General features: G+C 38.9%; 1 long non-coding RNA gene across 23 annotated transcripts in view; it reads left to right on the forward strand.

Annotated features, from left to right (window-relative positions):
• The first annotated feature begins 8286 nt into the window (after nucleotides 1–8286).
• Nucleotides 8287–14008, forward strand: part of LOC147349191 (uncharacterized) — a 284621-nt gene continuing 278899 nt past the window's right edge. For all 23 annotated transcript variants that reach the window (XR_015149550.1, XR_015149553.1, XR_015149555.1 and 20 more), the window contains exon 1: nucleotides 8287–8407. This is a non-coding gene — a long non-coding RNA (uncharacterized LOC147349191). The remainder of the gene's footprint in view (nucleotides 8408–14008) is intronic.

Consider the following 14008-nt stretch of genomic DNA (forward strand, 5'->3'; position numbering starts at 1 on the left):
ATTTTCTCATTTTAAAAATTTATTTTGTTGCACTTTTATAGAATATTTAGTAAATGTTTGTAATTTTTAAATTATTTAAAAAATTTTAAAAACCTTGTTATAAAATGTTTATAAATTGTATAAAATGTAATTTTTAAATTTTGTAAACAATTTTTAAAAAACTTGGGATGACCCCAAGGGATGGTACGGGGAAGGAGGTGGGAGAGGGGTTCAGGATGGGGAACATTCGTGTACACCCGTGGCTGATTCATGTTGATGTATGGCAAAACCAATACAATATTGTAAAGTAATTAGCCTCCAATTAAAATAAATAAATTTAAATTAAAAAAATTTGTTATAAAATGTTTATAAATTTATAAAATGTTTATTTTTCATTAAAAGTTAATACAAGATATTGATTATATTCCCCATGTTATATAATATATACTTTCTTATTGACTAAATGTTTCATACATTGAAACTCTCTCCTGCAACGTGAGGATGTTAGGAGACAGGTATTTGGGGAGGTAATCATGATTAAGTGAGGCCATGATGGCGGTGTTCTCATGAATAGAATCTGAATCCTTACAGAGTTACAAGAAAAGTTTTCTGCCCTATCTGCTCTCTGAAATGTGAAGATACAATGAGAAATTATCAGTCTACAAACAGGAAGAAAGTTCTCACCAGAACTCATGTTGGCACCTTGATCTCAGACTTTTAGCCTCTCAGTTCAGTTTGGTTCAGTTGCTCAGATATATTGGACTCTTTATGACCCCATCAGAGAAGGCAATGGCACCCCACTCCAGTACTCTTGCCTGGAAAATCCCATGGACGGAGGAGCCTGGTAGGCTGCAGTCCATGGGGTCACTAAGAGTCAGACACGACTGAGCGACTTCACTTTCACTTTTCTCTTTCCTGCATTGGAGAAGGAAATGGCAACCCACTCCAATGTTCTTGCCTGGAGAATCCCAGGGACGAGGGAGCCTGATGGGCTGCCGTCAATGGGGTCACACAGAGTCGGACAAGACTGAAGTGACTTAGCAGCAGTTACGACCCCATGGACTGCAGCATGCCAATCTTCCCTGTCCATCACCAACTCCCAGAACTTGCTCAAACTCATGTCCATCGAGGTGGTGATGCAATCGAACCATCTCATCCTCTGTCATGCCCTACTCCTTCTGAGTTCAATCTTTCCCAGCATCAGGCTCTTTTCCAGTGAGTCAGCTGTTCGCATCAGGTGGCAAAAGTTTTGGAGTTGAGTATCAGTGCTTCCAATGAACATTCAGGACTGATTTCCTTTAGAACTGACTGGTTTGAACTCCCTGCAGCCCAGGGGACTCTCAAAAGTCTTCTCCAACACCATAGTTCAAAGGCATTAGTTCATCAGTGCTCTGCTTTCTTTATGGTCCACTCTTACATCCATACATGACTACTCGAAAAACCATAGCTTTGACTATATGGAACTTTGTCAGCAATGTCTCAGCTTTTTAATTGCTGTCTTGGTTGGTCATCGCTTTTATGCCAAGGAGCAAGCATCTTTTAATTTCACGGCTGTAGTCACCATCTGCATTGATTTTGGAGCCCAAGACAATAAAGTCTGTCACTGTTTCCACTGTTTCCCCATCTGTTTGCCATGACGTGATGCCATGATCTTAGTTTTCTGAATGCTGAGTTTTGAGCCAACTCTTTCACTCTCCTCTTTGACTTTCATTAAGAGGCTTTTTAGTTCTTCTTCACTTTCTTGCATAAGGGTGGTGTCATCTGCATATCTGAGGTTATTGATATTTCTCCCGGCAATCTTGATTCCAGCTTGTGCTTCTTCCAGCCCAGCGTTTCTCATGATGTACTCTGCATAGAAATTAAATAAGCAGGGTGACAATATATAGCCTTGATGTACTCCTTTCCCGATTTGGAACCAGTCTGTAGTTCCATGTCCAGTTCTAACTGTTGCTTCTTGACCTGCATAAAGATTTCTCAGGAGGCAGGTAAGGTGGTTTGGTATTCCCATCTCTTTAAGACTGTTGCACAGTTTCTTGTGATCCACACAGTCAAAGGCTTTAGCATAGTCCATAAAGCAGAAGTAGATGCTTTCCTGGAATTTTCTTGCTTTTTCTATGATCTAATGGATGTTGGCAATTTGATCTCTAGTTCCTCTGCCTTTTCTACAACCAGCTTGAACATGTGGAAGTTCATGATTCACGTACTGTTCAAGCCTTGCTTGGGGAATTTTGAGCATTACTCTGTTAGCATGTGAGATGCAGCAGTTTGAACATTCTTTGGCATTGCTCTTCTTTGGGACTAGAATGAAAAATGACATTTTCCAATCCTTTGGTCACTGCTGAGTCTTCCAAATTTGCTGGCATATTGAGTGCAGGACTTTCACAGCATCACCTGTTAGGATTTGAAATAGCTCAACTGGAATTCCATCACCTCCACTAGCTTTGTTCATAGTGATGTTTCCTAAGGTCCACTTGACTTTTCACTCCAGGATGTCTGGCTCTAGGTGAGTGATCACACCATCGTGGTTATCTGGGTCATTAAGATCTTTTTGTATAGTTCTTCTGTGTATTCTTGCCACCTCTTCTTAATATCCTCTGCTTCTCTTGAGTCTACACTGTTTCTATCTTTTACTGTGTCCATCTTTGTATGAAAATGTTTCCTTGGTATCTCTAATTTTCTTGAAGAGATCTCTAGTCTTTCCCATTCTATTGTTTTCCTCTATTTCTTTGCATTAATGACTTAGGAAGACTTTCTTATCTGTCCTTGCTAATCGTTGCAACTCTGCAATCAGATGGATATCTCTCTCTTTTTCTCCTTTGCCTTTTACTTCTCTTCTTTCCTCAGCTATTTGTAAGGCCTCCTTATACAACCATTTTGCATTTTTGCATTTCTTTGCTTGGAGATGATCTTGATCCCTGCCTCCTGTACAATGTCATGAACCTCCATCCATAGTTCTTCAGGCATTCTATCTAATCTAATCCCTCAAATCTATATAATCACTTCCACTGTATAATCGTAAGGATTTTGATTTAGGTCATACCTGAATAGTCTAGTGGTCTTGTTTTTGCTGACTGTATAGAGTTTATCCACTTTGGCTGCAAAGAATATAATCAATTTGATTTCAGTATTGACTATCTGGTGATGTCCATGTACCTCTATAAATAAATAAATTTCTATTATTATCTACTGATCTATGGCACTTTGTTAGAGCAGCATGAACTAAAAGTTTGTTGTACATTTGTTTTCAATATATATTTATAAAAAATATTACTTCAATAGTATCTTCAATTACTCCTATAGTTTAGTGCCTTCTGATTTGATACATAGTGTTATTACCATTTAGTTCTAAATATCTTGTAATTTCCAGTGTGGGTTCTTTCTAATGCTTGCATTATATTGGACTTCACTAAAAAAAAAAAAAAAAAGAAAGGAATTTAACACATTTGTAAGTCATTTTATTTCTAATTTAATTACAGTATTATTTTTTTAAGGTAGAATCTTTGGTAATATTTCTGATATTTTTAAATCTTTGAGACTTCTTGTATCTATATGATCCAATTAACTCAGTGTTTTTATGTACATAAAAATGAACTTTATTCGGACAGAGAAAAAGAGAGGTGTATTCATTCATGTAAATTTTGTTCATATAATTTTGACTTTTAATGTTTTCTATCTGAACTATTGAACTATGTGCAGGTTTTTTTTTTTTTTTTTGCATTTTCCAAGGGAATTCATCCCATTCACATTTAGTAGAATAAATACATGTGGTTATTTAATTGTATTTCATGATTTACTATTATGCATTTAAGTTTGTTTTCATTTTCTCTTTTCCAGTTTCCTTCCTTTACTTCATTATTCAAGTTTTGATGTATTTCTTTTGTTCCTAGTTTGTTTGTTTTAAGATTCTGTGATGGCCAAGCAGCAGGGAAAGCAGACCAGTAGCATTAAGACTTTATTATATAATACACGACTATAAAATGTCAAACCTTTCAAAAACACTAAAATATACATAAAGATCTTCAAAACTAATATCAGTTGGAAAATTGGTACTTCCTGATTTTACATGTACAATGACTTACAACTCTCACTATTTAGATTATATTTTATTTGAATATGCTTATAGTATCAGTTTTCTCACAAAATTGATATTACTTATTGTAGACACAAATTCATAATATATACTTTCGTTTGAATTTAAGATTCATATTTTATGATAAAAATATTGGATTTCTAATCATAAACACACAGTGTACTCACTTTCATTTTTTGAAGTTACATATAAAATGTCCAACTTCTTAAGGGGAAAATACATCTTGAATAAAAGAGAATATTACATATAAATAAGGTAGTATTCAGTGGAATTATGATGTATATATTCCCAGTGTATTTATGAAATAAATCATTGATTTTTCATAAAAGATATCCAATCAAAATCAATTTATTTATATTTCCCAAGACATGTGTTTGTCTCAAGTGAAGCATTTAAAAGCTAAGTAATTTTCTTTTAAGCATCAGGCAGGATACTGATAGCATAATTTAAAGGATTTAACTTCAGAAGCCATGATGAAGGAAATAGTCTTAATGGTGTTAGCAGGATAAAAGGGAACATATATAGTTGCTAAATGTCAGGCACAACAACTGTGAGAAACTGTTATGCCCCCAAAGGTACCGAAGAAACAGAGTTAAAGCCTTGAAGAGATCAGAAGCCTGAATGAGTGGATAGCCTCACTGAATTTGATCATCCAAACAGTATTATTTGGTAGGAATATATGAATTCAGGCTGTAGACTGAAACACACAGAAGTTAAATGATTTGCTCAGGTCGCACCACTCAGAATCCCCTATCTCTTCTTGCATCTAGGAAAGCTTATGGTATTGAATTCTGGCTGAAGGAATTCAGGATATTTCATTGAATTCTGGCTGAAGGAATTCAGACTATTTCTTCTTCCATCTATTAGCAGAGTGAGCACATTTCTAAAGTGACTTTGGAAACTATTTGTCAAAAATTAAAGAGACTCCATTTTTTTCATCCATTAATAACCAGATGAAACAATATTTTCTGATTAATATGACCACCATTAACTAAGCTCACGGAGAAGGTAATGGCACCCCACTCCAGTACTCTTGCCTGGAAAATCCCATGGATGGAGGAGCCTGGTAGGCTGCAGTCCATGGGGCCGCTAAGAGTCGGACATGACTGAGCGACTTCACTTTCACTTTTCACTTTCATGCACTGGAGAAGGAAATGGCAACCCACTCCAGTGTTCTTGCCTGGAGAATCCCAGGGATGGGGGAGCCTGGTGGGCTGCCGTCTATGGGGTCGCACAGAGTTGGACACGACTGAGGTGACTTAGCAGCAGCAACTAAGCTCAAGCATGCATGGAAAAAAATTCTCCTTTGTATTAAGGCACTGAAGTTTCAGGAATTACCTATATTTCAGCTAATATTGATACTTAGCTCACCTACAAACAGGGTCTTTATTCTCTTTAGAAGAATGTAATATAATATAAAACTTGTTATATGAGTTTCTAGACAAGTTAAATCAGATGTGTGTAGTAAATGTAATACAGTATAGAGATAAATAAATAGGGACATAATATAACAATGAGATGTTAAGATATTATTCTCATTCCAAAAGTATCAAAGTTTCATTTGGTATAATGCACACACAACAAAAGGAAGGTAAATCTATCTGCTGCTGCTGCTGCTAAGTCACTTCAGTCGTGTCCGACTCTGTGTGACCCAATAGACGGCAGCCACCAGGCTCCCCCATCCCTGGGATTCTCCAGGCAAGAACACTGGAGTGGGTTGCCATTTCCTTCTCCAATGCAGGAAAGAGAAAAGTGAAAGTGAAGTCGCTCAGTCGTGTCCGACTCTTTGAGACCCCATGGACTGCAGCCTACCAGGCCTCTCCATCCCTGGGATTTTCCAGGCAAGAGTACTGGAGTGGGGTGCCATTGCCTTCTCCAAAATCTATCTAGTGATTCCCTAAAGATAAAGCCCACATCGAAGTAAGTAGACTATTCTTACAATGGAATCCCAGTCAAAGTTCAAGGGGGTAAGACATGGTAGGTTATAGAGAATTTGAGGGAGTGGTATATTTTAAAATGTATGATTGTCTAATTTGCTGGTCAAAAATCAATCACTTAAGAATTAGCTAGAATAGTTTCTGGCATTAACTATAAAGTCATCACCAATACGGAAACAACATCTGCTTTTTAGTGTTTAATTAATTTAATCAGAGGGATATTACACAGTTAATTATGAGTAATAAATAGAATAAATTATTAGAGTGCAGAATTCTGCTAAGGACAAATTTTAGGTTCTTTGTGAATAAGTAACAAGAGAGCAAGTGACCACATCAGTTCATACATTATAAGTCAAGTCGAGCACACGGTGAGCCAGGTTCCTCAATCAAAACAGCCCTGTTAGAGAAACAGTCACTGTTTTAGCTGAGCTTATTGTTGCCTATCAGAGAAGGCAATGGCACCCCACTGCAGTACTCTTGCCTGGAAAATCCCATGGACGGAGGAGCCTGGTAGGCTGCAGTCCATGGGGTCTTGAAGAGTTGGACACGACTGAGCGACTTCACTTTCACTTTTCATGCATTGGAGAAGGAAATGGCAACCCACTCCAGTGTTCTTGCCTGGAGAATCCCAGGGACGGAGGGGCCTGGTGGGCTGCCGTCTATGGGGTCGCACAGAGTCGGACACGACTGAAGCGACTTAGCAGCAGCAGCATTGTTGCCTATAGAATCCCATGGACAGAGGAGCCTGGTGGACTAGAGGCTATGGGGTCACAAAGAGTCAGACACGACTGAAGCGACTGAGCATGAGAGAAAGTAGCCACAACACCTAAGAAATCAAACATTCTATAATATGATAAAGTTACCTACATACACCGTATACCAATTATTCTCTTAACATGGAATGTCCAACAATTATCACATTAAAACTCAATTTATGTTTTATTTTATTTTGCTGGTTTGTTATTAGATTCTTCAAAGACATATTTTCTGTCAGAATTCTGTATGAACCTTAAAGCAGAATAACTATATATCTCCTTTCATTTAAATAAAAAAACCCCAGACAACAGGAAAAAAACATACTGACCAAATAAATTGCTTTAGCAATTTAATAGAAACATAATCCAAACAGAAAATACACCTCTTTGAGAGAGAAATATTATGTCAAGAATTACATGTATTCTTTTCATACATATATTTATCAATGAGTATTTCCCAATTTTCTACAGCAAATACATGTGCTATGGCCAAATGTATATGATGAAAAGCAGTATAGCCAAAAAATAACGCATATTAGTTAATAAACAAGTAATTATAGTGTAATTAATTAAATATTAATCCACAGTGAAAATCCTGTTTATTTAGTTTCTAATTAATGATATTGCAGGTTGTGTTGGTAATTTTGATATCATCTCCTGTGAGAATCATTTGATTCACATATTTAATGCAATTCTGTTTTTGAAAATTTATTTATGTCTTAAAAATAATGACAGCTTTTCACAACATAGATTTTATTAGACACTTAGTTTTCTCAATGGAGAAGGCAATGATACCCCACTCCAGTACTCTTGCCTGGAAAATCCCATGGACGGAGGAGCCTGGTGGGCTGCAGTCCATGGGGTCACTAAAGAGTCAGACCTGACTGGGTGACTTCACTTTCACCTTTCACTTTCATGCATTGGAGAAGGAAATGGCAACCCACTCCAGTGTTCTTGCCTGGAGAATCCCAGGGACGGGGGAGCCTGGTGAGCTGCCGTCTATGGGGTCACACAGAGTTGGACAGGACTAAAGTGAATTAGCAGCAGCAGTTTTCTCAAATATGGGAACCAGCTCAGCAATTCTGATTCATGTGCAAATCCGTACATGTAAGGGAGTTAAATGCAATTATAAACTCTGATTGTAATACACACACACACACATATATATACACCCACACAGGCATACATACACCCACACATACTCAAGGAGTCAATTCTCAGGTGCATTCTACATAACCCTTTAAAGGTCCCAGGGGGATCAAACTCTAGCTCCCCAGTATAGTATTTAGCTCAATAACTCACAGCTGGATTGTGTTTGGTACGGTCAGGCCACTCAAGATGACTATTCTCTTGTTCTCTGTGTATCCCCTGCCTGAGCAGTGCCTGCTTTTACCTCTGTCCTATGCTTGTAACTGATCTTCTTTTGTATTTGCCTCAGGCCTCAGCTGGTGATTGTTCTCATCAAAGGCCAGGTGAGGGGCTTGCTCCTCTACTGGTTTCCCTGGTAACTAGGGAGCTCAGCTGAAATCAATTCCCCTTGTAACTGATAATCGCTCCTCTCCTGGCAGGAGCAATGACTGCCGCCAAGTCCTGCCTGCAGGTCACGGTGCATAGTGGGGCACTGCCCAAGACCTCGCCTCAGACAGGTAAGCTTCCCCATCCACTAAACTGCTGATCTCTCTCCTGCTGACTCTGTCCTCTTTCTTTGGTTTTGAAGCTAGGCAAGCACAGCCCTTATAGGCCTGTGGGGTTCAGCCCAACCGTTTTTCTCCCGTTTCCTCATCACAGTCTCTCATTCCTGCTCCTTGGGGTCACTTCCCCAAGTAATCTGCCTGTATGCAAGCCCTTGACTCCAGCTTTGCTTCAGGGTGCAAACCCAGGTTACAACTCTTGGTTGTAGAGGCCCTTGAGAAAGTATAATTTCAGGATGCAATTCTGAAGGTGGTATTTAACCCATTGGTCAGATATTGAAGGTTATAACTTGTGGTATATGGAGAGGTAAAAAATATAAAATAAAGCATTATTTGCTACAGCGCTTGACTATGGTGTGTTCAGAAGGTGAACCATTGGTGTTTTGAGGTAGCAGTATCATTTATAATGTATGAAGGCAGTCAAAACTGTGAGAATTGTAGAGTGAGAGGACTCAGTAAAATGCTTTACATACCTTCCCAAACTGCCTAAAATCAGAATAGCCAACCAACAAATCCAGGCATACAACTAACAACTAATGCCCCAAGGCATTATTAAAGCAACTTATCCTGTATAGACTCTGAGCAAAACATACTGAAAATCAGACACAGGATTTAATTTTAAGTAAAAGCTACAAAAGATGAATACATTGTTTCAACAAGTCTTCTAAACTGAAGTCATGGCCCCCACAGGAGAGGAACAAAATGACACCTGTGTTGTGGGACAAAGTCATTAGGGAAAACAGTTAAGGATCTTCTAGTGCAGATCTATTGATAGCTGGAGCTGTGTTCCCTCTCTGCTATTTACCTGGGCCCAAAATGGCACCCTACTCCAGTATTCTTGCCTGGAAAATCCCATGGACAGAGGAGCCTGGTAGGCGGTGGTTCATGGGGTCACTAAGAGTCGGACACGAAGGAGCGACTTCACTTTCACTTTTCACTTTCCTGCATTGGAGAAGGAAATGGCAACCCACTCCAGTGTTATTGCCTGGAGAATCCCAGGGATGGCGGAGCCTGGTGGGCTGCCCTCTATGGGGTCGCACAGAGTCGGACACGACTCAGGCAACTTAGCAGCAGCAGCAGCAGCAAACTATGGTGGAGGTAATGAAGATAATGATGACATCCTTCAAAAGATCCCATGCATATATTGCTACGCTCATTACCCCAATCCTGCAGCAGGCCACCACTGACCCACGACTCCACTGGAGACTCCTAGACACTCCCAGGCAAGTCTGGGTCAGTCTCTTGTGGGGTCACTGCACCTTTCTCCTGGGTCCTGGTGCACACAAGTTTCTGTTGTGCCCTCCAAGAGTCTATTTCCCAGTCCTGTGTAAGTTCTGGCAACTCTAAGGTGGGGTTAATGGTGACCTCCTCCAAGAGGGCTTATGCCATACTCAAGTCTGCTGCACCCAGAGCCCCTATCACTGTGGCAGTCCACTGCTGACCTGCACTGGTCATAGGAAACACCCTATTCCAAAAACACAAGAGAAGACTCTACACATGGACATCACCAGATGGTCAATACCAAAATCAAATTGATTATATTCTTTGCAGCCAAAGATTTAGAAGCTCTACACAGTCAGCAAAAACAAGATCGGGAGCTGACTGTGGCTCAGATCTTGAATTCTTTATTGGCAAATTCAGACTTAAATTGAAGAAAGTAGGGAAAACCACTAGACCATTCAGGTATGACCTAAATCAAATCCCTTATGATTATATAGCAGAAGTGAGAAATAGACTCAAAGTATTAGATCTGATAGAGTGCCTGATGAACTATGGATGAAGGTTCGTGACATTGTACAGGAGACAGGAATCAAGATGATCCCTAAGAAAAACAAATACAAACAACAAAATGGCTGTCTGAGGAGGCCTTACAAATAGCTTTGAAAAGAAGGGAAATGAAAAGCAAAGGAGAAAAGGAAAGATATACCTATTTGAATGCAGAATTCCAAAGAATAGCAAGGAGAGATAAGAAAGGCTTCTTCAGTGATCAATGCAAAGAAATAGAGGAAAACAATAGAATGGGAAAGGCTAGTGATAACTTCAAGAAAATTAGAGATACCAACCGAACATTTCATACAAAGATGGGCTTGATAAAGGACAGAAATGGTATGGACCTAACAGAGGCAGAAGATATTAAGAAGAGGTGGCAAGAATACACAGAAGAACTTTACAAAAAAGATCTTCACGACCCAATAACTACAGTGATGTTGTCACTCACCTAAGAGCTAGACATCCTGGAATGCGAAGTGAAGTGGGTCTTAGGAACCATCACTATGAGCAAAGCTAGTGGAGGTGATGGAATCCCAGTTGAACTATTTCAAATTCTAAAAGATGATGCTGTGAAAGTGCTGCACTCAATATGCCAGCAAATTTGGAAGACTCAGCAGTGGCCACAGGACTGGAAAAGGTCAGCTTTCATTCCAATCCAAAACCAAGGCAATGCCAAAGAATGTTCAAACTATGGCACAATTGCACTCATCTCAAATGCTAGTAAAGTAATGCTCAAAATTCTCCAAGCCAGGCTTCAGCAATACGTGAACCGTGAACTTCCAGATGTTCAAGCTGGTTTTAGAAAAGGCAGAGGAACCAGAGATCAAATTGCCAACATCCGCTGGATCATGGAGAAAGCAAGAGAGTTCCAGAAAAACATCTATTTCTGCTTTATTGACTATGCCAAAGCCTTTGACTATGTGGATCACAATAAAGTGTGGAAAATTCTGAAAGAGATGGGAATACCAGACCACCTGACCTGCCTCTTGAGAAATCTATATGCAGGTTAGGAAGCAACAGTTAGAACTGGACATGGAACAACAGACTGGTTGCAAATCAGGAAAGGAGTATGTCAAGGCTGTATATCATCACCTTGCTTATTTAACTTCTATGCAGAGTACATCATGAGAAATGCTGGGCTGGATGAAGCACAAGCGGGGATCAAGATTGCCAGAAGAAATATCAAAAACCTCAGATATGCAGATGACACCACCCTTATGGCAGGAAGTGAAGAACTAAGGAGCCTCTTGAATAAAGTGAAGGAGAAGAGTGAAAAGTTGGCTTAAAGCTCAACATTCAGAAAACTAAGATCATGGCATCGAGCCCCAGCACTTCATGGCAAATAAATGGGAAACAGTGGAAACAGTGACATATTTTATTTTGGGGGGCTCCAAAATCACTGCAGATGGTGACTGCAGCCAGGAAATTAAAAGATGCTTGCTCCTTGGAATAAAAGTTATGACCAACCTAGACAGCATATTAAAAAGCAGAGACATTACTTTGCCAACAGAGGACTGTCTAGTCAAGGCTATGATTTTTCCAGTAATCATGTATGGATGTGAGAGTTGGACTATAAAGAAAGCTGAGGTCCAAAGAATTGATGCTTTTGAACTGTGGTGTTGGAGAAGACTCTTGAGAGTCCTTTGGACAGCAAGGAGATCCAACCAGTCCATCCTAAAGGTAATCAGTCCTGAATATTCATTGTAAGGACTGATGCTGAAGCTGAAACTCCAATTCTCTGGCCATTTGATGTGATGAACTGACTTATTGAAAAAACCTGATATTGGGAAAGATTGAGGGCAAGAGGAGAAGGGGACAACAGAGGATGAGACGGTTGCATAGCATCACCGACTCAATGGACCTGAATTTGAGTAAACTCCGGGAGTTGGTGATGGACAGAGAGGTCTGGCATGCTGCAGTCCATGGGGTTGCAAAGAGTTGGTCGTGACTGAAATGAACTGTAGAAACATTGATCCTATGGCATGGGAGAGAAACTTCATAAAATGAGGAGATGTGACACACCTGCTCACATTCATAAGATATTCCCTCTAATTTAAAACACAAAACTTTGTGTCTCACATACTGCTATTAAGAGTCACATTGCTTGGTGGACTTTTGGAAATTGAAGGCATTATTGATCAAGATTCTTGCAAGCTCTGAGCTTCCAAAGTGGCTCAACGGTGAAGAAATCTCCCTGCCAATTCAGGAGGTACGAGAGACATGGGTTCGATCCCTGAGTCGGGACGATTCCCCTGGGGGAACAAATGCCAACCCACTCGAGTATTCTTGCCTGGAGAATCCCATGGACAGAGGAGCCTGGTGGGTTCCAGAGCGTGGGGTATCAAAGAGTTGGACACAACTGAGCACACATACATGCATACATTGTGATCTCTAAATGAGACCCAGCCCTCTGCAGGGTTCAGTTGTGTGGCCAGCTTATAATTACCTGGTCTGATCACCCAGCAGATCCTGTGGTGCTATCTGTGATAGATAAAAATGCTGGGTGGTGCCCTTACCACCCCTCTGTGAGAATCACAGGGTAAAATTCTATGATTATGGAGAAAATACTTAGTTTGCTGCCAAAAAAAAAATCACTTGTAAAGTGAATCCTTTCATGTTACTGGTTGATGCTAAAAGACTGTGAGAGCAGAGCTGTTCATCATGAGCTTAAATTTATTTCACCTACTGAGCCATAACTTGGAGTAATGTGATGGCAGCCCATTATATAACAGACAGAAAACACATTTGGCATTAGATCTGAGAAGATCCAGAGGGCACAGATTGGTTATAAAAAAAGACTACTCAGAGAGATACATTTTTTAAAATCTTAAAAAATGTCTTCAAAAGTATTTTGAAAGTTAATATATGCATAAAGCAAAAACAGAATGTGATATAAGAGGAATTCTTAGAGCATAAGAAAAACATCTTTAAGAGAAAAAATGGAAATATTCACATGTCTTCTCCCTTCTGTATCCCTTTCTCAGAACACTAGCAAAACAAATCCATGTTATAACAAAAATAACCTCAAGCAACAAACTTTTTATGCTATATAACTGCTTTTAATTTTCCACTAGAAATATATCATCACTTCATTTTACATTGAATATTAATTATGCAATTGTTCTAATCCAAACATTCTTCATTGGTTTGTATTTTTAGAAAAAACATTTTAGGTGAACAGCAAAATGTAGTTTTGTTTATAAAATGAAATGTGTACTTTATAAACTATGAAGTTATAAAGACAATGATAAAGGAGGGAAAATTATCCTACAAAATAGTTAAGAATCCCCATATAATACAGATTCAAGAAACAAATAGTTTGAAGGAATAAACTTAATTTTTCAAAATTTTATATTATAGAAATTTTATGAAAATAACTAATTGAATTAATGGCAACAATTGTACATCTAAAAAAAGCCCAATCATATATGAAGGAGGCTCTCAGGAGGTGATAGTTTAGTCATGTGAGCTGAAATTATCATCTTTTATTTTCTAGAGTCAATTCATGTAGTGTCTAAAATTGATACATAAAGAGATGTAAAAAACTGAGGGTTATGAAATGGCGAGGTGGGCCGAGAGAACTTTTTTGTGTGTTTTATTTTCTTTTCAAGTGCATATATTAGTTTTATAACACTAATAAAATGAAAACAATGCTATAACAGTAAGATTTTTGTGTTCTTTATTGATCATGTTGAAAAGCTTAAAAAGTGTAAAGGCATCTATTGTTGATTCTAATAAGGAAACAATTCAAATTGGATGCAGCTATACATAGGTCCTGGCATGATG

This window comes from Bos grunniens, chromosome 21 (assembly GCF_055505025.1).
Source record: "Bos grunniens cultivar Pamir isolate PY7600 chromosome 21, Bosgru_T2T1.0, whole genome shotgun sequence".
NCBI classification, from domain to species: Eukaryota; Metazoa; Chordata; class Mammalia; order Artiodactyla; family Bovidae; genus Bos; species Bos grunniens.